At 40.6% G+C, this 25,876-nt stretch overlaps 1 protein-coding gene and 1 pseudogene across 2 annotated transcripts in view; one reads left to right on the top strand and one right to left on the bottom strand.

The window, feature by feature from the left end:
• Window positions 1-20,216, bottom strand: part of LOC133765315 (tigger transposable element-derived protein 1-like) — a 46,346-nt pseudogene extending 26,130 nt beyond the window's left edge.
• The window catches only part of GPRIN3 (GPRIN family member 3), a 67,579-nt gene that overhangs the window by 34,745 nt on the left and 6,958 nt on the right, over window positions 1-25,876 (top strand). The window lies entirely within an intron of this gene.

Below are 25,876 nucleotides of genomic sequence, written 5' to 3' on the forward strand. Positions count from 1 at the left end.
ATTGCTGACAAGTAATCTGAACATCAGCATTTTCTACTGACTACAAAATCCAAGAACATAGGGAGCAAAGGCACATGGTGCATCTGATGGGTGGATTGAGGAGCAGGCAACCATGGAAAGTGACCTTTTGCTCAGAACAGGAAGTTCACATGGTTGCAAGGCAGGAAGTGTACAAGCTTGCTTTCCCTAGGGGCCTTAAGAGTTCTAGGGGCCCTGTTTCCTTCTCTGGCACATTCAGCTGCAAATCATCCCTTGGGGATGATTGTTTTGTTCCTGCAGGTCATCTATGCCTTCTCCTGGGATCAGCCTCACTCCCACCTATAGACCATTCTGCCACTTCTCACATGAATTTAGCCCACAGGTGAAAGGAATGATGGCCACCCTGGCCACCTTTGGAGCCTGGATCTGAAATTGCCAAACCACTTTTAGAACACGGCAAAAGGTGTTGAGATGGACTCTTCTGAAGCCATAATACCACCACCAGCAGCAACCCTCCCCCTACCAAAAAAAAAAAAAAACAAACTTCAGTGATTCTAGGAGAAAAATTCTCTGCTTGGATTGATGGCCTCTCCCAATATGTGTGAGTAGCTCCTGTATCACAATGAATTGAAAAGAAAAGTAAAAACATTAAAAGTGTTATAAATGAAAGCCATTATGCTTAGGTCCATTCAAACCAGCATATTTGACACAAATTCTTATGAACTTTCATTTCCCATCCCCTTGCTAACGTGGGGATGTTAATTGTTTCAGCAAGGGTTACAGGAACTCATCTCCTGCTGGATTCTCAGCAGGCAGAGCACCACCCAGCCACAAATAAGAGTAGGAGAAATGATGCCATCAACTTGGAACTCCATTGTGGGAGTAATGTGGAAGAGACTGGGAAACATGGGACTATGCTAACGTGCCTAGCAATCATAATCTCTACATCCCTCCTATTTTAATGCATTCATATTACCTTCCAATACAGTTTTGTTTCTTCTCTTTGCTTTTCATGGATGGGTGAGAGGAGATTATATTTGTCATATGTAAGAGGTTACCTGTATTTTCTGCAGAGGAACATGTAAGAGACACCTAGCTTTTTTTAAAAGAAAAAAAAAACTAATTCTTGGTAGCATCTTTTTCAGCTAGCCTTTCTGCATATATAAGTAATAAACAAAGGCAAAAATCCAAACTCTAGGTAAGAATAGCAGTAACTAGGGCACTAGAATTCATCATAGGGGTCTATAATTAAGAAGGACTGCTTAGGATATCATCAGCAAAAGTCATAATTTTATTAAAATAAATTTTCCAGAAGGGACTTAAAACTCACTACATAGACATTATGTAGAATAAATAGTAAGTAGAAGATATATAAAATAAGATTATACGTGATTATACCTGATGCACAGTAGGTACTCAGTAGATATTTGTGAAAAGAATGGTTGGTATAGTCAAAATCCATTGTTAGGTTATTAGTTGCTCTGTGGTGGGGGAACAAGACATCTCTGAGCTCAGAGAAAGGGCTCACTGTTTGTCCCTGTTCTGCTAATTAAGGCAAGAATTTCCTGGAACTCATTTCTCTGGAGGCAGGTAACACTCACAGAACCTTTCCTTGAAATTAAGTCTGCCTGGCCTGGGTTAATTGTAAACATTATTCATTCTGAAACTGAGAGCTCCACATAAAACGGATCCTCTATTAAGATCAGTTGGGAAGATTGAGTTTTATTTTTCTGTATGAAATGTGTCAGCAAATATTAACCTGACTGATCAGGATCCCAGATTGCATTTCAGTGACGGCATTACAGTTCGTCATTGCTGGCAACGTGGTTGAAGGGGCAGACAAAGGTCTACTTCATTAAGGGAAGGGGAAAAAATTACAACTGAGGAAAGGGTTGCACAGTCATTTCTTCTGAAGGGTTGGTAGGAAATGGTGATGAGGAAAGAGAGCACGTTCTGCTCTTCCTCCCAGAATGGATGCAATTATTATCTTATTAACCAGGCCACAGAACTGCCAGAGCAAATCTTATCTTATTGCAGGGGAATCATTCTGAAGAAAAGGAAAGCTATCCTTTTGTCTTCTTCTCTGTTTTGATTCCTACTGATTCTAAGATACCCACATTAAGCTAAGGCCAAAAACTAGGAAAGATACTATTTAGAAAATCTAGACTATCAAAACTGTATACATCATCAATGAAGACCTACATTTTGATATCCAGGAGCAAACATTTAGCCTAGCAGTTAACATGGCAGTTAAAATGTTCACTTCCCACATCAGAAATGGGTTCATTTCTCAGCTCTGGCTCCCAATTCCAGTACATTCTGGGAGATACTAGATGATGGTTCATGTAATTGGGTCCCTGCCACCCATGGGGGAGACCTGGCTTGAGTTGATGGCTCCTGGTTTCATCCTGGCTCAGTTTCAGTCTTTTGAAAGCACCTGATAAATAAGCTAGCAAAGGGTAGCTCTCTCTGTTTTTCTGTCTCTTTTGCTCTGCTTCTCAAATAAATAAATTTAAAATTTCATTTGAAAAATTGTATCTCCAGATTTTGTCCTGTTCCTTAAATCCCAGGCCCAGCACTGTCTTGTAATCAAGCCCTCTTCCTAAAAAAAGGAATTGCTTTATTCCTAAGGTGATTGCCTCCCAGCCAACCCCTATGTGTTAATGCATACACCACACACTGTGCACTTGTGAATACACACACACTGGTGTTCTTGACTGGGAAGTGAAGAATCTACAAGAATGCAGTGTTTTCTGAAGGGGCTCCTTGGGCTACATCTATAGCTCCTATACCCATTCTGCCTTGGTGGTCATATTTGGTGCCAAATGCCAGCCATCCACACCTACTCATTGAAGTGATGATAGCTAACCATTTCTAGGGTAAGACAGCAGCCACTTGGTCTTTACTCACCCATCTCAAAGCTGATCTTAGCTGTGGAAGCTTAGTGGGAGGCAGGCAACACTGGAGAGATATGGGGTAGAGAAATGCTGACATATATAAACCCTTTCTATGCTTCCCCACTTGTAGCATCATCCCAGGAGGCCACAGGCCCTACCTGATACAGTAATTCCTGACCTTGATTCCTCATGAGCTGCTTTTCAACTTGCCCCTTATACCACTGTTGCCTTGGCCACTGCCACTTTCTAATTCCCATCTAAGCAAAAGGCTGAGTCAGGTAGTTGAGATTAAGGGCACACAGAGGCATGGTGTGGCAGATGGGAGAAAGTGAGCCCAAGAAATGTGTTTCTGAAAGGACATTCTCATGTAGGAAGCCAACTCCTCCTCCCTCACATAAGAAACCAACCTACTGTTACCTGGAGTTGCATTCACCAGGTAGCTACAGTGCTTAAAATTGGAGGTTCCATGTGTTTTATTGAGATTATGTCTACAACAGGTGTTGGATAATACCCACTTAAAATTATTTTTCCAAGATTAAACTATTACAGCCATGCATTATATCCTAGAACATTTGTAGCAGAGTCAGAATAACATTTGCAAAATAATTCTGACTCTGTACATGGGAAGTCCTTTTAGCAGGAGTGATGGCCCACTTACCAGACAAAAGGCCTACCTAGACCGTCCAAAGTCCCATAATAGAATGTACACCCCACCTCCATCTTGTCTGGCTTCTATATCGAGCTGTTCCTAATTAACAGATAGGTTGACTCCTTAGACTTGGGGTACCCACAATAATCTGTCATTTTTAAAAAGCTTTTCAGATCATTCTGAGGTATGGCTAAGTTTGGGATCCACTAATTAAAGCCGGGCTTCATGTTGCCCAGATTAGGATGCTAATGCTCCCAAAGGTCAAGTCTTGTGTCTTTTTTAAAAAATATATATGTAATTATTTTTATTTTATTTGAAAAGCAGAGTGACAGAAGAGAGCAACACAGAGAGAGGTATCTTCCTTAAGCTGGTTCACACTACAGTTACAAGCAAGGAGCTCAGAACATAATCTAAGTCAACTATAAGTATTTGAGCCATCATCTACTGCCTCCCAAGGAGAGCATCAGTTGGTAACTGGATGAGAAACAGTGTAGAGATTAGAGGATGTCAGCATCCCAAGTGGCATTTTAACCACTTCACCAAATACCCACCCCAAGTCTTGTATCTTCTAAAAAATGGTATACTATCTATTGTCCCCCACTGCCTTCCTGTACATTTCCCTTGGGAAATACCTCCAGAGACACTGGAAAAATCACTATGATTACTGTCATGCATCATTTAGATGATTTCATCATTATATGTACATCAGTAGAGTTCACTTTCACAAAGCTAGATGGCACAGGTCAATCACTCCTCATGTCTCTTGATACAATCAAGAGACATGGCAAACATGAGATGTATGAGAGCTGCCAGCATAATACCACATAATGTTTTACAGGAAATGTTTTCTTTATAAATAGAAGGCATATCCTCATAAGTAGTGTTTGAAGTGGATAGCATTGTAAATAAACAAATGAGTGTCAAGTAGTATGTACTGTACATAATTGTGTGTGCTGTACTTTTATACAACAGGGCATGCTGTGGGTTTCTACCAGTATCCCCATAAGCTGTGATGTGTTGGACAACATTCAACAGCGATGACATCACTGGGTGATGGATATTTTTCAGCTCTGTTATAATCTTACGTGATCACTGTCATATACAGCCTGTCCTTGAAGATGATGTGACATGGTACATGTCACTATCAAGTGACTGCCCTTTTGTACCATCAGTGCAAATGCCAGCATAATAAGGAAGGCAGTGACCTCTCAGTACTATCAGTAAAAGAATTTTGACCCTATGGACTCCCTGGAAAGAAGTACTGAGCTCTCAAGAGACCTGCAGACCATAGCTTGGTAACTTTGAAGTAGACCAAGAGTTTCCTTGCTGTTAGCCCACAATTAATAAGAAGGGCAACCACAAGCAAAAATAAACATGCTCCATTTTAATAAGTAAAGATCAATCAACTTCATGTCAACAAGCAAAATTAAATGTAAGCATGCTTCACTCTCATAGCAAAACATTTACAAAGCATTTCGTGTGAATTTCTCTTCAATCACCAATCATTTATTAGGTGTGTTGCTGTATGTACTAGATTGCTTGTAATGGGCAGGAAATGACATCACTCATTGGGCAGGGTCTTTGTCAGGCATGGTCAACCCTCATCCCTCATTTGTCTCATCCTCCTCTCTGCCTTTCCCACTCTGTAATTACTGTTTGTTTGGACATCTGTCTATCTTACTTCATAATGTGCTTCTTGAGAGCAGAGTCCATGTTTATTCATGTTGTGTCCTCGTGCTCATTTCAGTACTTGATACGCTATTGGTGTTTGATTTGTTGAACTGAATTGAACTGAAATTGGAAATAGTAATGAAAAAGATATGCCTTTTGCAAAGGACGCATAAAACATATCAAGTCATAGATGTTGTACACACAGGTCATTTGCAGGGCATATCACACAGATTTGCTTCCTAGAATAGAAAGCCTATCAAAAAGTGCTTCTATTATCATGACGTATGTTTTCCAAAGTGAGAATATATCTTAGGAGTTACAGAGATGGGAATGATGGGTCTACTGTTGCACATCTGTTTTATTCCAGATTAACTTTTCTTCCAGCATCTTAAAATTCCATCAATCAATGCAATATTCTGGTTTGATATGTACATAACCTTCAGAAGGTTCAAGCACAATTTGTGGATTTAAATCCAAATTTTTGTGATGATTGGATTAATGATATAACTGAGATTATCAATTTGGAACTTGAGAACAAATTTATTAAATTTGCAGATGGCACAAGTAAGGTGATATGTCCTTAATTCACCAAGCATTTTTTAAATTAAGAAAAATAAGTTATCTACCTCCAAAACATGATTCACTCCTTCTTTCTTGCTTCAGCATTTCTAGATTCTGTGCTAGGTACCAGACAGCCCAACCTGCTCACAGAGTTACGTCCTTAACCTAGAGCTCTGAGTTAAGTTGTTGTTTCCAATCTGTGGGTCACTGTGGGTATCAGCTTGAAAAGTTTCAGTCAGCATTTGTAAGTGGAATGGAATTAAACAGAAACTGTCAGAAGGATTGTTTTTATTAACATTTGATTTTAGTGAAATAGATAAGTGTTTGAAGATGAATGTATATACTGGATTGTGATGTAAAATTTTTAATTTTTTTTTTTATTCTGGCTGGTGTCAAAAACAGCTTGAAATTCTCACACATAGCTCATTGACAGAAAAAGCTTATGATATACTAAATAGTCCATTGACCCAGAAGTCCATTAACCATAATCATTTTAAGACAATTAGAGGGGAGGACATCTACTGCAGAGGGTAAGATACCATTTGGGACACCCACATCTATGTTGGAGTGTCCGAGTTTGAATCCCTGCTCTGCTCCTGATTCCAGCTTCCTGCTAATGGGATCCTTAGAGGCAGCAGGGAGTGTCCCAAGTAAGTGAGTCCCTGCCACCCACATGGGAGCCAGGATTGAATTGCCACATCCTGGCATAACCCAACCTTGACTGTTGGCTTGGGGAGTGAATCAACAAATGGATACGCTCTCTCTCTTTTTCCTTTCTCCCCCCTCAAAATAAATAAAATATAATAAAATATAAACAATTTTAAAGATGTTATTAGAAAATTCATATTCAGGGGAAATGGAAGTCTGAGTTGACTACTCAGAGAGTGAGTGAGCATGTAAAAAACCTCTATTTTTATGAATCCTAATCTCACAAGTGTTGTAGTAATGATGGCTGCCAAGTTGATATGACTAACCATGAAACCTGCAAAGGAAATTCCCTCTGGGTTCACTTAGAAATATTTCTTCTCGGCCTTTTGGCTAAGATCAAGTGTAGAAATATTTCTAATTACTTATTGTTTATCTTACGTGTATCCTGATGCATGAATTTATAGGAAGGATGCCATAGCAAGCAAAAAAGTAAAATATACCAACTACATGCAATGTATATAAAAGGCACTTTACAAGTTCATGGGAAAATGGAATTAAAAGATACATTTATTTTTGTGCAAAAGACTTTTGAAATCATATTTTTATACTATGCATTTTCTAAGAACTTTTTAAAGATTCTTCAAAGGAAGAATATATTTGATAGAATAAGAAATGGATGGCCGGCGCCGCGGCTCACTAGGCTAATCCTCCGCCTTGCGGCGCCGGCACACCGGGTTCTAGTCCCGGTCGGGGCACTGATCCTGTCCCGGTTGCCCCTCTTCCGGGCCAGCTCTCTGCTGTGGCCAGGGAGTGCAGTGGAGGATGGCCCAAGTCCTTGGGCCCTGAACCCCATGGGAGGCCAGGAGAAGCACCTGGCTCCTGCCATCGGATCAGCGCTGTGCGCCGGCCGCAGCGCGCCTACCGCGGCGGCCATTGGAGGGTGAACCAACGGCAAAGGGAAGACCTTTCTCTCTGTCTCTCTCTCTCACTGTCCACTCTGCCTGTAAAAAATAAAAATAAAATAAAATAAAAATTTAAAAAAGGATGAATATTTTGCATTTCCAAACACTGATATACTACATTTGTCTGACAACTTTTCTGAGTTATTTAATTTTTAGATAACTCATCATTGTTTTCTTGGCATAAAATAAAATTGCAATGGGGCTAATTTAATCACCAGGTTTTAGTTTTTTAAAGGTTTGCTTCTTTGAAGAGAGAGAGAGAGAGAGAGAGAGAGGAAGGTGGCCACAATGTGCTGGGATAGGCCAGGCTGAAGCTGGGAGCCTAAAACTCCATCCATGTCTCCCAGATGGATGTAAGGGCCCAAGAACTTGGGCTATCTTTCTGCAGCTTTCCCAGTTGCATTAGCAGGGAGCTGGATCAGAAGCAGAGCAGCAGGAACTTGAACCAGCACACCCATGTGGAATGGCAGCAGGTTAGAAGCAGACTTAACCCATAGCGCCACAGCACTGGCCACACTCCCCAGATTTTTAAGGGACCCCAGGAATCATCAATATTAATCTACCTCCTTGATCACTGAGGAGCAACACCATCACCATACAAAAGGGAAAGCTCTTTTATCTACTTCCCCTCTTCCTTTTACCCTTTTAATGGTGAAGAAATTACCATATTCTTTCCTCACTTTACACTTTATAAGGTCACCATGTATTCTGTTTTAGCAGCTTGGTAGTTAATTGGTCTTCAGAAATATTTTCTCTTAAAATGAGAATTAAAGTTATTCAAGCTGACTAAAATAATTAATCAATGAGGACAATCATTTTTGCACACCAGGTTAAGTCACTGCTTGCAACGCTGACTGCCCACATCAGAGACCCAGTCGCTCTGCTTCTGATCCAGCTTTCTGCTGATGTACCTGGGAAGGCAGCAGATGATGGCCCAAGTGCTTGCGCCCTTCCTCCAATGTGGGAGACCAGAATGGCTTCAGCCGGGCCCAGCCCTAGCCATTGTGGATATTTGGGGAGTGAACCAGCAGATGGAAGCTCGCTCTCTCTCTCTCTCTCTCTCCCTCTCTCTCTCTCTCTCTGTCACTCTGCATTTCAAATAAATTTTTAAAAAAGAATTAACAATTCTCAAGACATATGATAGTGAATAGGTAAATAAATATGACATTTTACAGGAATACAACATTTATTTCCTTAGTTCCTTGAATATAGGAATGCCTCAGAGATATCATGGATTTTGTTTCAGATCATTGCAATAAAGCAACTATCACAATAAAGCATGGATATTTTTGTTTTCCAGTGCATATAAATGTTATGTTTACATTGCTGTGTAGTCTGTTTCATATACAATAGCATTATGTCCAGAAAGCAATATATGTACTTTAAAATATTTTATTGCTAAAAAGAAGTTAACAATCACTGCATCTTCGTTCAGGGAGTTGTAATGTTTCTGCTACAGAGGACCCAGTCTTGATGCTGACTGATCAGGTAGTGCTGTTGAAGGCTGGTGTCTGTGGAAATTTCTTTTTTTTTTTTAATTAATTAATTAATTTATTTATTTATTTTTATTTTTGACAGGCAGAGTGGACAGTGAGAGAGAGAGACAGAGAGAAAGGTCTTCCTTTTTGCCGCTGGTTCACCCTCCAATGGCCGCTGCGGCCAGTGCGCTGCGCTGATCCGAAGCCAGGAGCCAGGTACTTCTCCTGGTCTCCCATGCGGTGCAGGGCCCGAGCACTTGGGCCATCCTCCACTGCACTCCCTGGCCACAGCAGAGAGCTGGCCTGGAAGAGGGGCAACTGAGACAGAATCCGGCGCCCCGACCGGGACTAGAACCCGGTGTGCCGGCGCCGCAAGGTGGAGGATTAGCCTGTTGAGCCACGGCGCCGGCTTGTGGAAATTTCTTAAAACAAGATAGCAGTGATGTCTGATGCATGGATTGGCTCTTGCCTTCCCAGAAGCTTTATCTGTAACATGCAGTGCTATTTGATAGCATTTTACCCACAGTAGAACTTCTTTCAGAATTGGACTCAATCTTCTCAAATCCTCCTGCTGCTTTGTCAACTAAGTTTATGGAATATTCTTGATCCTTCATTGTCATTTCAACCATGTTCACATCATCTTCACCAGAAGTAAAGTTCATCTCAAAAAACCACCTTCTTTACTCATGCGTAAGGAACAACTCCTCATCTGTTAAACTTCTGGCAAGAGATTGCTGCAATTTGGTCACTTCTTCAGGCTCCACTTTAAATTCCAGTTCTGCTGTTTCCACCACATCTGCAATTACTTCCTCCACTGAAGTCTTTGACCCTACAAAGGTGTCCATGATGGTTGGAATCAATTTCTTCCAACTCCTGTAAATGTTGATATGTTAAGCTCCTCCACTGAGTCACAGTACTCTTAATGGCATCTAGCATAGTAAATCCTTTCCAGGTTTTCAATTTCCTCTGCCCAGATCCATCAGAGAAGTCAGTACCTATGGCAGCTGCAACCTTATACACTATATTTCATAAATAATAATATTTGAAAGTTGGAATTACTCCTTGATCTGTGGCTTGCAGCCTAGATGTGGTGTTAGCAGGCATGAAAACATTATTCCCTTCAAGTATCTCCATTAGAGCTCTTGAATGACCAGGTGCATTGTCAGTGAGTGGTATGACTTTGAGAATATTTTTTCCTGAGCAGTAGGTCTCAACAGTAGGCTTAAAATGCCCAGTAAGAGGCCGGTGCTGTGGCATGGTAGGCTAAGTCTCTGCCTGCAACACTGGTATCACATAAGGGCACAAATTGGAGTCTGGCTGCTCCATTTCCGATACAGCTGTCTGCTAATGGCCTGGGAAAGCAGTAGAAGATGGCCAAATTGCTTGGGCCATCATGGGAGACCTAGAAGAAACTCCTGGCTCTTATCTTTGGATTGGCCCAATTCTAACCATTGTGGCCATTTGGAAAGTGAACCAGGAGATGGAAGACTTTTCTGTCTCTCCTTCTCTTGGTCTATAATTCTACCTCTAAATTAATAAGTAAAATCTTTTTTAAAAAATGCCCAGTAAACCATGTTGTAAACACATGTGCTGTCATCCAGCCTTTTTCCCCATTTATAGAGCACAGGCAAAGTGGATTTCATGTAATTCTTAAGGGTTCCAGGATTTTCAAATGTAAATAGCATGAAGTCACCAACTGCATGAGCCCCTAACAAGAAAGTCAGCCTGTCCTAGGAAGCCTGGAAGCCAGGCATTGACTTCTCCGCTGTAGCTACGAAAGTCCTAGACAGCAGCTTCTTCCAAAAGAAGGTTTTCTCATCTGCGCTGCGAATCTGTTGTTTGGTGTAGCCACCTTCATCCATTGTCTTAGCTCAGTCTTCTGGGTAACTTGCAGCAGCATCTACATCATCACTTGCTGCTTCACTTTGCATTTTTACCTTGTGGAGATGGCTTCATTCTTTAAGCCTCATGAACCAATGTCTACTAAGATTCAAACTTTGCTTCAGCAGTGTCCTTGGTTCTCAGCTTTCATTGAATCGAAGATATTTAGGTTAGGCTTTGGCTTAAGGAAATGCTATGGATGGTTTGGTCCTCTCTCCAGATCACTAACACCGTGTCCATATCAGTAATAAGACTATTTTGCTTTCTTATCATCCACATTCACTGGAGCAGCATTATGAACCCCTTCAAGAACTTTTCCTTTGCTTCATAAGTTGGTTGTACGACACAAAAAGGCCTACCTTTCAGAATGTCTCAGCTTTTAACATCATGCCTTCCTCTCAGGAAGTTTAATCATTTCTGGCTTGTATTGAAGTGAGAGACATGTGATTCTTCCCTCTACTTTCCCTTGAAGGCCATTATAAGGTTATTGGCTTTGACATTTTGTGTCTCTGGAAGTTGGGAGGCCCAAAGAGGATGAGCAATCAGTACTGTGGTCAAGACACATGATATTTATCAGTTACGCTCTCTGCCTTACATGGGCACAGTGCATGACTCCCAAAACTATCACAGCAGAAACACTGAGGGGCACTGATCACACAGGCAAAATCATAATGAAAAATTCAAAATATTTTGATGATTACTGAAATGTGACACAGAGGCCTGAGGTGAGCACATGATCCTGGAAAAATAGTGCCAATAAACTCACTGAATGCTGGGTTGCCACAAACTTTCATCTGCTGAAAAAGCACAGTACCCACAAAACAAAGCCTGTTAAAAGGGTTATGCCTGTGTTTGGTTTAAATGTGGTGCCATGGAGCCCTGCTGCTATAGGAAAATGTTCCATTCTGTCCACAAACATTGTTGAGTACCAATTACATGTCAAACCACATTGCCAAAGATCAAATTCTTTTGTTGTGCATAGCTAACCATTTTCTTGAGAATTCTTGTGGTATGAGGTACAGTTTTTTCAACACTTGAGTAGCCTTGAAGAACCACATTCTGTCCTATATAAAATATCAATGTGGTTCTAAACAATGGATATCTTAACCTTAATTCAACCAAAATGTCATTTAGACATAATTACAGCTCTTGTGTCCTGCTTGCTCAGGTGAACGGTTTCTGTAATAAATTTCACAGTTGAGAGATTAAGCCTTAGAAATGATTTGTTATAAAAGTAATGTGAACAAAAACACGCTAGCCTTTTAGAGGAGATAGGAGAAAGACTGGGCATTTGGAGTTTGTCAAGGGGGCAGGGTAGACATTGAAACACAGATCCAGTTCCAAACAGATGCCCTGGAAGAGAAATTTAGTGATATACTATGGTAGTGATGTGTTATCTTTTTAATAGTAATTGCTTCCCTCATTCAGCATAGTAGGGTGCTGGAGAAATTCATTATTACTCAAATGAAGTATTAATCCCATTTGTAGAAGATATCCAACTGGATCCTTCCAAAAGGAAGAAAAACAAACATGAATCACATACAAAAACTGTAATTTGTAGCAGAACATTAAATATTGTTTTGAAAATCTCCCCTCAAGCAACCAATGATTAACCTAAACGTGTGTAGAAATCCCTTCTGGGTGGTGATAAAGTCTCTCTTCCCACTTCTGTGCACCTTGATCACTCTATATATCGAACATCCCTCAAAATCATATATACTTCTCCTTCCAACTGATAGGCCTAAACTTTATCTTAGAATAATTCAAGGACTTTTGTAAAGCTTCACTACTGCTCTTGCTTTCATAGCCAATTGCTCAATTGTTTGACAGTTTCCATGGTGCAAATATCCCCATCATGGCCAATTTCAAGCTACCTGCCTGATGCCACTGGTTATGGACTTGAGGAAAAGATAAACACAATCATCTGTGTGATCCAGATCTGCCACATGATTGGTTTGTAGGCCTGTTATTCCCATCTTTCACCTCTGATGTACCTTAGTAGTGGCTCCAGAATTTCTACACAGAAGGAAATTGCAGGACCGGCCTAATTGGAAGGAGAGGCTCCATGGTAAATGCACTATTTCCATCAGGATTCATGTTTACTTGGAGTGATTTTGGAAACATGGGGAGGTAGAACAGAGATAATAGTAGCCATATGTCCCTCATCCATGCATTCACCCACCCTTGCCATGACCCCACACAGGACTAGTCTAGCTTTGTTCTCCATGCTTGAATTATCTTTGCAGTCTCTCCAACTTTATCCCTATCACTCTGGCTTGAAATCTTGGCCTCACCCTTGATTCTCTCCCATGCTTGCTACATGCCACAAGTCAGTAAAGGCTACCAATGTCAGTTCCACAACAACTTTCGTATTCCTTTTCTCTTTATATTCCTACCAAAAATACTGATGGTTCCTCATTACTTCTTGTGTTGCAATAACATCAATTTATCTCCACACCTGTAGATTCTTCCCTGATAGTGCAACTTTAGTTGGCTTCCTGTGTAAACTTCCTGACTTCACTGGCCCATTGGAAAAAGTCTAGTAGTTTCCTACTGCCTACCCAAAAATGCCAGATTTGTTAACAAAGCCATTAAAGCATTCCAGTCTCACTCAATCTAACATGTCAGCCTTTATCTCCAAATAATCTTAAATTTGTGTAATTGCATACCACTGCCAATGGCTTTACAAATAACATCCAAGTCAGGCCCATCTAGGTATTTTCTAAATAAATATTTTTTAACGGCACCCCAGCATATGAGTATACCAGGCTGAAGCTTTGAGAACAGCCCTCCTTTCCTGGAATAAATGGTGTATTCCCCCATATCTATCAATTTCTTTATCTGGCTTCCTCAAGTACTCCCTCCTATATACATTTGAAATCTTTCCTATCATTCAAGGTCCAATGCAAATACATTTTTCACCTACAGAAGTTCAAAAACAGAAAGATGGGATAATACTTCCTAAAGTCAAAAGGAAAAGAGAAACAACTGGCATCTCTATGGTTTAAATCAGAAGCCACAGAACACCTGGAGCCTAAATAGAAAAGATTATAGAGGAGCTATGATAAGCCTTATGAAACCACTTTAATACTGTTGAACCCAGGCCATCCTGTGCCTCCATGTCAGGGTGACAGCCGGTCTTCTAAAGCTGGCCTCATACCATGTAATAGCAACATATCAACCTTCCTCAACCAGTGGTGTCCAGTTATATAAGGGAGACTAGTGTAGAATTGGTTTAAACAAAGTAAAAAGCTGCCATAAAGCAGAAAACCCAGAGAATGCACTGAGCCTAAACCAAAAAATTCACCTGCAGAGAGGAACAGTCTTCCTAATGTGGTACCATAAATATTCTTAGTAATAGGAAACTCAAAGATTTAACTGGATTAGAAAAATGGAAGACCTCTAGGCAATGGCTTCTATTTAGTAGTAACTTGTTTCTCCATTCTTATTCTTCTTTACATTTTTGATATATTTCACACAATCAAAATAAGTCTGTTTTCAGGGTTTTTAAAACACAGAAAAATAGACTTTTGAAGGATATCCTTACCATATTGTAACTCATTATTATTTTAGTATTTTCTGTGCATATTATGCCTGATATATACAAAGATGCTTCAAAAAATTCATGGAAAATGAAATAAAAAGATAAATTTATTTTGGTGCAAAAAAAAATGAAATCCATGCATAATCTTCATAATTCACATCTTTCCTGCACTTTTTGAAGACCCTTGGATTTCAAAACTCTGCACCAAGATAAACTCATCTTTCACTTGTATTTTCTATAAACTGTTTGCCATCACCTCGTATTTTTGTAGCTTGTAGCATCACAACTTATTAACATAATTTATCAAAAATGAGAAATTATAAAAAGGAGACATATAGACTCAAGATTTTTCTTTCAACTTAAAACATTTGAATTTGGGTCATTCTTTTGATACAAGGCTAGGTATTTTCCTTGAGAATGGATTCACTAATTGGAATTGCATATTATCTTTCTTACACAAACTCGTAACTGAGCCTCAATATTTTCCTACTTCAACTGTGTTACTGTGAAGCAAAACAATCCTGATGAAGAAAAAGAATGCTAAGTGTTTACTATTATTTTCCTATCTTTTGCATCTGTCTCACTGTTAATTTTTTTCTGCAAGTCATCTTTGTCAAATATTTCCTAAGGCATTCAACTTAGTTTCAAAGAAACAAGAATGCTTTTGCGCTTGCTAATCCTTTTTATGTAATATAACTGTTGTCAAATTCTGTGGTGACAATAATAAGAACAAATGGCATCATCGTAGTTGTAGAAGAACTACTGATCCTTGGTCTTCACACAAGGGAAGTAATAGGAGCAGACCTGGGCAGGCCAGCCCTAAAGGGGTCCACAAGCCACTCACAGTTCCATTAGTCATAGGCCTTCTCAGTAAATCCATCACCGGAAATGGAAGGTTAGTCGGTTAGGTGAAGATTATTTCGAGATCTTCTACTGAAAAATCCTACAGTGTACTCCATTGTACATTAAACCCTTCCCTTACCAGGTTTTTTGTTTACTATCTTAGGCTTAATTCCCAGAGGTGAGCTATTGGTTCATAGGGCAACATATCTGTAACATTCTTCATCTATTGGTCAATTGGTGCTACCAAAGCAGGACTGAGACTGCTCCTCTCACCCAACTCTTACAGTCACTGAACATTATTTTTACTCTTTGCCAACTCAGTAAGCAAAAATGTAGTGTTATGTTAATTTTTCTGAATATGGTATTACATAACGAGGTGGTTTTCAACTTTGTATGCACATCCATTTTGCCTAAGAAATGCCTTAAAAAGTTTGCATCTGATAAGCTTAGCTATAAAATATATTACACTGTTACAAAATGAGGAATGAGAACAGTGTGGAAATTTGTTTTCTGCTTATAGTTTTCTGCTTATTATAAAATGCTGGCAAATAAATTATATTAGGCCTACAACAACAGAAAAAGGTGGTAAGCAGGAAAGGTAGTAGGGAGGAAGGGAGGAAGGGAGGCAAGAAAGTTGGTCCAGCAATGATATAGTAAATAAGCATTAGTTCCCATATTATTTGAAGTGGAACAATTTTTTTTTTTTTTTGACAGGCAGAGTGGACAGTGAGAGAGAGAGAGACAGAGAGAAAGGTCTTCCTTTTCCGTTGGTTCACCCCACAATGGCTACTGTGGCCAGCGTGCTGCCGATCTGAAGCCAGGAGCCAGGTGCTTCTCCTGATCTCCCATGCAGGTGCAGGCCCCAAGGACTTGAGCCATCCTCCACTGCACTCCCAGGCCATAGCAGAGAGCTGTACTGGAAGAGGAGCAACCAGGACAGAATCTGGCACCCCGACCAGGACTAGAACCCGAGGTGCTGGCGCCACAGGCGGAGGATTAGCCTATTGAGCCACGGTGCCAGCCAGAACAATATTTTAACCCTAGCCACTGTTACCTTAGTGAATTCATCACAAAGTCTTAAATGTTCCAGAAAAAAATACAAAGAACAAATATAGTTATAACTATGCCCTAGGTTGTGAAGACAAATCTAAATGGATATTATTTCATTTTTGCTATTTTTCTATACATTTATTTATACATTACCTTTCCTCCAGGTATTTTAAACAAAAAGAGTTATTATAATCAGTTATTCAGAAGTCTGCAAAGAAGCAACCCAATCTAGGGATGGAACTAGAAATTTCCAATCTCCAGACTTACATTTTTTTTTTTTTTACTTTATATTTATTTCACAGAGACAGAATGAGAGAGATGGAGAGAGTGTGCCCATTCATTGATTCAAACCCAAAATGCCCTCAATGGCCAAGACTTGGCTGGGCCAAAGCTGGGTGCTAGGAACTAAATCCAGGTTTCCCAGGTTTCTGGGTAACAGGAACCCAAGTACTTAAATAATCACCACTGCTTGCCAGCCTCTAGATCAGCAGAAAGCTGGAGTCAGGAGCCAGGTATCGAACCCAGGTGTTCTGACATGGGACATGGACAGATTAACAGGGATCTTAACCTCTAGGCCAAACACCGACTCCAGGATAAGTTTATCTTGATTAAAATAATTTTGAAATCCCTGAGTTTTTCTCGTAATACACATTTGCCATGAAACTTTAAAAACCCTTTGTAGACAGAAATACACCAATTATTAGTAAAATGGTGTGGTCTTATCTGTGGTGCCATCTAAGCCCCAGACACCATCTTAGGCTCTGGCCCCATTGCCATATTGCACATAAGTTTCAGTCCTAAGCCCAGCCTGGCTCACCAGATGTCAGGTGACTAAATGGCCCAACCACAAGCGTCAGCTCCACACCATCCCTAACAGGATTCACTGCTCCCACTTCTCTACTCCTTGCAAGTGTACAACAGCCTGCTTCCCCACACACGTGCTCTTTCTCTCTCTTGACCTCGCTCTTCTCTCTCGACTTCCTCTCCCTTTCACCCTCTGTCCCCCTCTTTCTCCAGCCTGTCGGGTTTCTCCCACCCAACAATAAACCTTTCCTCTAACTCTGGTGTTTGGTGTGTTTTGTGGTGGCTTTACACCATGAATTTTCTTCTGGTCACTTTTATTGATGTTTTAACCTAATTTCATAGAGCATAGCTTTAAATTTATTGTTTGAGGCATGTACGGCTTGAGGACCCACTGCTGGAGCTACCAAGAATAGGAAAGTGGAGGGGGGAAGGGTGAACTCAACAGGAGTCAGAGAGTCTGGGAAATATAACTTCAGTAAATTTTTATTTTGTGACCTAACAGCCTGCACTTTCAAAAAGCATTTCTCAGATGCTGATTTTGAAAAACACTTGCATTGCCTAGCTTGGAGCTTGGAGATAATCAAGGGAGATAAGGTTTCCTTATAATGGTTTCCTTTAACTAGTTGCTTAGCTGCGCTGACCCCTTTGCACAGCAAAAAGCAGATGGAAAAGAGTGTTGAAGGATAGACCAGCACAATTCCATCCAGCATGGCTGATAGACAAGCTTCAGGGGGCTTGTTTGAGCTGTCTTGCCTAAGTGAGGGATATCAGCTATTAAATTTTTTGTTATTTTTGAACAGGTGAACATTCCTTCCTTTTAAAATGCAAAACATACCTAAGGGCATAAAATAAAAACTCTTGCACTAATCCAATCCACCAGACACCATGTTCCCCTGCACTGATAGCAATTCTTTATTTATCCTTGCAGACATAGTTTATGAATATACAAGCAAAGACATTCATTGTTTTCCTTTATAATGCAGTGGTAGCACACTAAATAAACTTCCCATCTCTTGAGTTTAATTATTTTCATTATTGTTATTATTGTTAGGATTTTGTTTTCCTTTACTTGTTAGTGTCTTACTTAAAAATCCATTTTGTAGATTGTGCCATGTCAATTTATAAAAACTTTCCTTATTATTAAATGATTGCTCAGTATTATAGAAGTGCTGTCATTTTTTGTAACTGGTCCCCCTTTTAATGGCTCTTAATGGACATTTAAATTGCTTATAATCTTCTGTTATTTTGTGCAGTGAATAATCTGTATATTTATTAATTAGCACGTGTATTTATTTTACTTACAGCATTAGTACTTAAAATGGAATTGCTGAATAAAAGTGTGTGTGGCCTTGTAGTTTTGATAAATATGGCCAAATTGTTCTCTTAGGAAGCTGTGCTAATTTGCAGTATCACAGTTTGAGGGTGAGAGCCCCCTCTTTCGTTTGAACACAGAAAATGGTATCGTTAAGCCATATGGAGCTGGAAGGATTGTTTTTACTTAAGTTCACAGGTGTTCATTCTCAAATGCTTCTGTGTCTCAGATTAGATCAGTGGTTCCCAATCTGGGACAACTTTGTCCTCCAGGAGACATTAGGCAGTGAATGCAGACGTTTTTGATTGTCACAAAGGAGTGGTGCAACTGTTGACATTAATGGGTTGAGTATACTGCTACATATCCTGCCTCGCACAGGACAGTCCCACTTCTTCCCTTCCCCACAACGAATTACCTAGTCCAGAGTGTCAGTGGTGTGGTGAAAACGCTACCCTTGGTAAACACCTGCTGCCTCTTGAGCATATTAAGGACCTCTTAAAAAGCTTAGGAATCTTCACTTCCTCTAACCTGAAGTCCACACTGAATAAAATGGCAAATCCTCTGTGCTTCTCAATTACATTTCAGGTTGTTGTTTCTTTGTTTTACAACCCTTCTGTTCTACTTGGTGATTTGCAGGAACTGTGAGCTCCTCAAAAACATGACTGTATTCTATGTATGCTTTTATCCTGAATACCTGACACAAAGAAGGCACTCAACTTATTAAATGAATGAGTCTAGGTAAACAGTTCTTGTTGATTGTCTCAGTGTGATTTAAGGGGTTGTTTTATTCTTAACCAAAGGCCATGATTTTTATGACTCTTTGCTTCACCTTCCTCTTAATTTCCAATGTCTATTTTGTCTTTAGCCTTACATGGGCGATTTTTCCTAGCCTACAGAACAGTTGCACCAGGAAATGTCAATTGAATTAGAAATATTGGCCTCTTCCCTGATTTGGACATCAACAAAGTGTAGTTTATTACTACAGCATTAAGGTCACTTAATTATATACTGTCTTACTCACTTATGGCTTCTAATTGAATTTGTCTTGTCTTCTCAAATGGATTGAAATCTCCCCAAGGGCAAAAAGCAATACACTTATGTACTCATGATGCTGAACTTAGTGTTTATAAGTGAGTGATAGATTCTTTGTTCTCTCTCTCTCCGTTTCTCCCTCTCAGTTTTTCAAATCACAACTCACAAACAAAACCCAAAGATCCTGACCCCAGTAAAGAAACTACTCATCCTCAAGGATACAGCATCCTTGTTGTAAGCAGCAAAAGGACAGCCCAGTAGCAGGTGTAAACCACCAGGCTCTGAGGAATCCACTCCCTGACTTTACCTATTCCAGGTTTCTCTGTTGAGTGGAAGAGTCCAACAGGCCAGCTCCCTTTGCACATCACTGCAGATACTGCCATCAGATACTTTCCTATTGTTTCGCATGATTGAAGACCCAAGTGTAAGACTGAAAGACAGACTTGTCACTGGGATCTGACATGAACCAAAAGCAGAAATCACCAAAACACTTTCAGCCTTCTACGAGGTAGCAGGGGTCTCATACTACTCAGCAGCCCACCTGTGCAACTGGCAGATGCCTTTGCCAAAAGCAAAGGTGGTAGAGTGGAAGCGTGGTTTGAATGAGAGCCAGGAGTGGTTGGGGATTGAGAGAAGAGAGCAGTGTGGTAGCCTGGGGAGAAGGCAGAAGGAACAGCAAGGTCAGGGAGAAGGGAGGCAAGGACAAGAATCTTTGTTTGAAAGACTGAGTGGCATGTTCCTAAAGCTAAATATATCCTGCAGATAATTGGAATGTGAAGCAGCTTTGATTGTATCTAATGCAAGATTTTTAAATGTAAATGCAAAAAATGTAAATGCAGAACTGCCTACTTTACCTCTATTAGCTTATTATTTAACCACCATGTGGCCACAAAATCCTGTTGCATTGTCTTAGCAATTCAAATAAGCTTGCCATGGAAGTCTGTCAAAGCTGAGTTCGGAAAGAAGAGGACGACATTCAGATTTGAATACCTGTCAGGCAGTCCCAATAGATGAGAAGGGTCAGCTTGAATAGAGACTGTAACATAACAAAACCTAAGTATTTTAACCACTTCTTCTCAAGAAGATCAAATTTAAAAAAAAAAAAAGCTTTAAGCATTTTTAAACAGCAACTTTGATATTCAACCATGAATTATCTCCATAGGTGGGAAAATTGAGCTGTTCAGGAGTTAATTTCTCAAGGTTACTAAAATCTAGTCTTTAGTTTTGTTGAAAAAGGACCCAAATGTCTACATCTCCCACCTGATGCGAAAAGAGGATTGCTCATAATTGTGTTAATTGTCAAGTTAACAAAGTGTTACCTCTCCAAATGATTGTCTGTTGGCTTCTGTGTGGGGGAACATAAACTGATTTAAACGTTGAACCTTTTAAGATGGACTCTCTAAAATATATTGCATAGCTGCTGCCTTCATGAGTAAATTATACCAAAAATTGATTTCTAAAAATAATAACTCATGAATGCTTATCTATTATATGCTAAGCACTATGCTAAGTGCTTAACATATTTGATCGAAGCTTCACACCAACTCTTTGAGGCAGGTAAAGTCTACTTTATGATTTTTTTCTGATGCCTTAGAGAAATGAATATTGATGTGCAGTCTTGGAAATGCTGTCAGCCACAGGGTTCAAAACACACTACCCCAAATATGATGCCTTGATAATAATAACTCTGTTTTCTATGAAGTGTAAGAATCAGTGGCCTCTACCCCTATGCTAAATGCCCACTCCTAAGCCTGAGTGCTAGTTTATGTGAGGCTTGATGAAGAGTATGAAGCCATGGGAAAATGTAGTAGGACAGAGGGTTTGAGCCATGAGTAGTAAACTGGGAGAAACTTGGTGGGGCTTTTTCTTTCAGATTCCACTTAGAGTGCCCAGTCCACAGAAATAAGGATGTTCATTTCTTCTAGGTATAGGGAGGGGAACTCTCACATGAGGGTCTTGGGAACTGCTTCTGGGGAGAAGGAGGCAGTCAGAGAGTGCTTCCTGCACATGTCATTTCTTTAGTTCTTTCAGCTTACAATAGCGAATATGCTCAAATGTGTGCATATCAGGGGGTCTTCAGAAAGTATGTGGAAATGTACATTATGAAAAAGCTATGTGGAGTTTCCAAATTTTTTGCACCAAAGTAAACTTATCTTTTATTTACATTCTCCACAGACATTTTCAAAAATATTTTTTACATGTGTTTCTTATTCATTGGAAAGACAACGAGACAGACGGAATCAGGCTGAAAACTCAATCTGAGTATCCCATGTGGGCATCATGGACCCAGCTACTTGAGTCATCGACAGCTGCTTCCCAGGGTGCATATTAGCAGGAAGCTAGAATCCAGATAGAGCCAGGACTCAAACCAGGCACTCCTATATGGGTTATGGGTGTCCCATGCAGCAATCACAATTGTGTGTAAAAGCCACCTCTCCACAAACTTTCTAAGTACTCTTGTATTAAATACATTTGGATCCTTTTCAACTGATAAATTAATAATCCACCTTTTGCCGGTCCAATTTGTAGGGCCCCAGGGAAAGAACTCAAGAAAGTAGCAGAGAAAACAATTTTTCCTCCCCTACACCACTCATGAGGCCCTAAAATTATCTACAGAGCTCTGTGTGTGCACATGGGCATGCATGAGCATATGGGTGTTTCCAGAGAGAGGGTCCTCCATTTGCATCACCTTCTCAGGTGAGTCTATTGCCCAAAACTTACCAAGCGGATTAATCATTATGAAGAGCAGCAATTTCTGTGTTGCTTAATGAACCATTATTAACTTGAGTTGGGAATATGATTGGAAAGCAACGTGGGCCTGTACCACTGCTCTTTTTTGAGTTTTCTGTCATCTCTCTTTCATCTGGTGATGCCACCTGCCCATATCATCGAGCTTGCCTCTCAAATCCCTGTCTCTCCCCTGTGTAAAACTGGAGAACACCCTCAGGTCCAGATAGAAACTTGGTCTGCACCACATCCTGACTGCGTGACCTCACCTCGGATTCCAGATCTGCCAAGTGGAGCTCACGGTGGGGCCACCCTCATGGAGGCCTGAAGGAGCTCACGTCGCACAGTGCCTGGAATATAAGAAGCAATAAATAAGCCAGCTGATTCTTGTCTGCTGTGAATTTAGAAACCATCTGTTCCAACTGCAGGTGACAAAACAGGGAGCCTATTTGGGGTCTTTGTGCTTCTTAAAACCCCTTTTTAACCTGTTTTGTCCAGTGTGGGTACTGTGGAATTCAATGAGATAATAGGACATGGTTTCATTTTTCTAGAACAATGTTAAACAAAAGAGGAATTGGATATGGAAAAAAGAGGCAGCTCATTTCTCATGAGCCTTTTATTAAAGGAATCACTATAGTTGAAAGTCCACATGGCACTGTGGCACTCAGCAAAGTGGCTTCCTTTGATCTTCCGCCATTCTGATTTGCTTTAGCTGCAGTTTAAAGGCAAGAGCCAACTTCCCAGCTAGTGTCTGTGAAAAGTAGATGTCAAGCAGCTATTAGTGTCAGGGTATGATTTCTTTAAAGAAAGAAGGGACTGCTCCTCCAGCCTGGGATTTCATCATCTTTCCTTAAAACTAGCAGGTTCCACCTGCAAATGATTTGGAATAAGATTTTGATTAAAAGGAGCAGTGAGATCTCATTGCTTTGAAAAGACCAGATTGAATAGGGTGCTGGGTGACATTTTTGCCCCTCTTTTCTGGAAGAGAACTAACCTCTTCCTTCTTGCCTGTCTTGTAAGGAACTTGGCATTAGCCATCTGAAGACTGAAAGCTGCTGTCAGATGGCTGGAGACAGGGGTGCTCTCCAAGGTCCCTACAGCACTTCCCTAATATCACTAAGAAGTGACGACATTCTGGAGCCCTTGGCCTGGCAGCAAAGCAGTTCAGAGGTAGGCGGACGTAATTGCTGCCCGCAGGATTGCCGCCGTGACCTGCAATCCATCAGCATCCTGCTGGCCGGGCCACCAAGCCTCTCTCTGTTCTTTCTGCCTAAGCTCTTCCCACCAGCACGGCTTTGGAGGAAGTCACAAAGGACTGAGATTCCCTGCTGCCTGGATGATTAAGCGTGGGTGTCTGTTATGAAAATAGGCAGCGTGGCATAGTAGTGGAACCCACTATTCTCAAAAATGAGCAGTGGCAGTGTCAGCTCCCAACAAATCAGGCTTTTCGTCAGGTGACCAGTTATGAATGTCACTGTAGTTGGTGTTAATGCCATAGAGGCTGTTCCTAGGTTGCAGACCACTTGCAAAAGGAAGGCTCTGTCATCCTCTGTAGGTAGAGAGGTAATGATAATGATAATGATGATAGACAGATAAATTTAATTTTTCCTTCCCATTTTCTTTCTGCAGTTACAGATAAGAAGGAAGTTGCATAGAAAGGACTTAGGCATGAACATCGATTAGAATTCAGTTCAAGCCAGTGCCGCAGCTCAATAGGCTAATCCTCCGCCTGCGGCGCCGGCACACCGGGTTCTAGTCCTGGTTGGGGTGCTGGATTCTGTCCTGGTTGCTCCTCTTCCAGTCCAGCTCTCTGCTGTGGCCCGGGAGTGCAGTGGAAAATGGCTCAAGTCCTTGGGCCCTGCATCCGCATGGGAGACCAGGAGAGGCACCTGGCTCCTGGCTTCAGATCAATGCGGTGCACCTGCTGCAGCAGCCATTAGGGGGTCAACCAATGGAAAAAAAGGAAGACCTTTCTCTCTGTCTCTCTCTCTCTCTCACTGTCCACTCTGTCTGTCAAATATATATATATATATATATATATGTATGTATATATATATGTATGTATAAAGAATTCAGTTCAGTAGGAAATCAGCCTTCAGAGTTCCTTAACTCTGAGTCTCAGTTCCCCTCCCTGTAAAAGGTGTATAATGCAGTCTTGCTGTATTGCCAGAAAAAGGCTTTAAATCTGAAGCATGGAAGTGCCAAAGAAATCTGCTATCAAGGATACAGTTCCCATTAAATTTAGACAGACTCGCATTGAGATAGCATTAGCTTCTGTATGATTTACACTCAGCTCAGGAAGAAACCACAGTGCTACAGAAAGCGTAGAAGAAAATGCTTGTTCTCTGGGGCAGATGACAAAGATTCTCTGCTTGAGCAAACTTTAATTGGGCTTCTCTGAGCCCTTTGCTCAACTCAGCCTTGACCTTGGGCTTCCTGTGTGTCCTGCAGAGTCTGTGGTAGCAAGAATTCTGCTAAGCCAGTTCAGACAGAATTCCCCATCCTTGATATTTGATCACCCTGCCCTACCTTCAGTGAGAATCGTGTTAGGTTTAGCAAGAATGCCCTACTCACGATGTGTTCTCTTACCCTGCCCAACCCACTCCCTGGCTAAAAATGCCCACTTATTTTTGTTGTGTTTGGATTTGAGCCCAATCTCTCTCCCCTATTGCAGTAGTCTCCTCGCATATGATGCTAGTCCTGAATGAAGACCTCTTTATCGTTTTATGAAGACCTCTTTATCATTTTAACAAACGTCAGGATAATTTTCCTTTAACACGGATCAAAGCTTAAATACTGAGATTTTTTTTTTGTCAGTAAATTTTTGGGGGTTTATTAAACTTTTATTTAATGAATATAAATTTCCAAAGTACAGCTTATGGGTTACTATGGCTTCCCCCTCCCAAAACTTCCCTCCCACCCGCAACCCTCCCCTTTCCCGCTCCCTCTCCCTTTCCAATCACATCATGATTCATTTTCAATTCTCTTTTTATACAGAAGATCAGTTTAGTATATATTAAGTAACGATTTCAACAGTTTGCCCCCATATAGCAACACACAGTGAAAAAAAATACTGTTGGAGTACTAGTTATAGCATTAAATAAGAGTGTACAGCACATTAAAGACAGAGATCCTACATAATATTTTTTTTAAAAAATTAATTAATTTTCTATGCCATTTCCAATTTAACACCGGGTTTTTTTTTTTTCATTTCCAATTATCTTTATATACAGAAGATCAATTCAGTATATAATTAGTAAAGATCTCATCAGTTTGTACCCACGCAGAAACACAAAGTGTAAATATACTGTTTCAGTACTAGTTATAGCATCACTGCACATTAGACAACACATTAAGGACAGATCCCACATGGGATGTAAGCACACAGTGACTCCTGTTGCTGACTTAACAATTTGACACGCCTGTTCATGGCGTCAGTAATCTCCCTAGGCTCTAGTCATGAGTTGCCAGGGCTATGGAAGCCGACTTCGATCTTATTCCAATAGGGTCATAGTCAAAGTGGAAGTTCTCTCCTCCCTTCAGAGAAAGGTACCTCCTTCTTTGATGGCCCCGTTCTTTCCACTGGGATCTCACTCACAGAGATCTTTCATTTAGGTCTTCTTCTTCTTTTTTTTTTCTTTTCCATGGTATCTTGGCTTTCCATGCCTACAATACTCTCATGGGCTCTTCAGCCAGATCCAAATGCCTTAAGGGCTGATTCTGAGGCCAGAGTGTTGTTTAGGACGTCTGCCATTCTATGAGTCTGCTGTGTATCCCACTTCCCATGTTGGATCTTTCTCCCCCTTTTTTATTCTATCAGTTAGTATTAGCAGACACT

This window comes from Lepus europaeus, chromosome 8 (genome assembly GCF_033115175.1).
Source record: "Lepus europaeus isolate LE1 chromosome 8, mLepTim1.pri, whole genome shotgun sequence".
NCBI classification, from domain to species: Eukaryota; Metazoa; Chordata; class Mammalia; order Lagomorpha; family Leporidae; genus Lepus; species Lepus europaeus.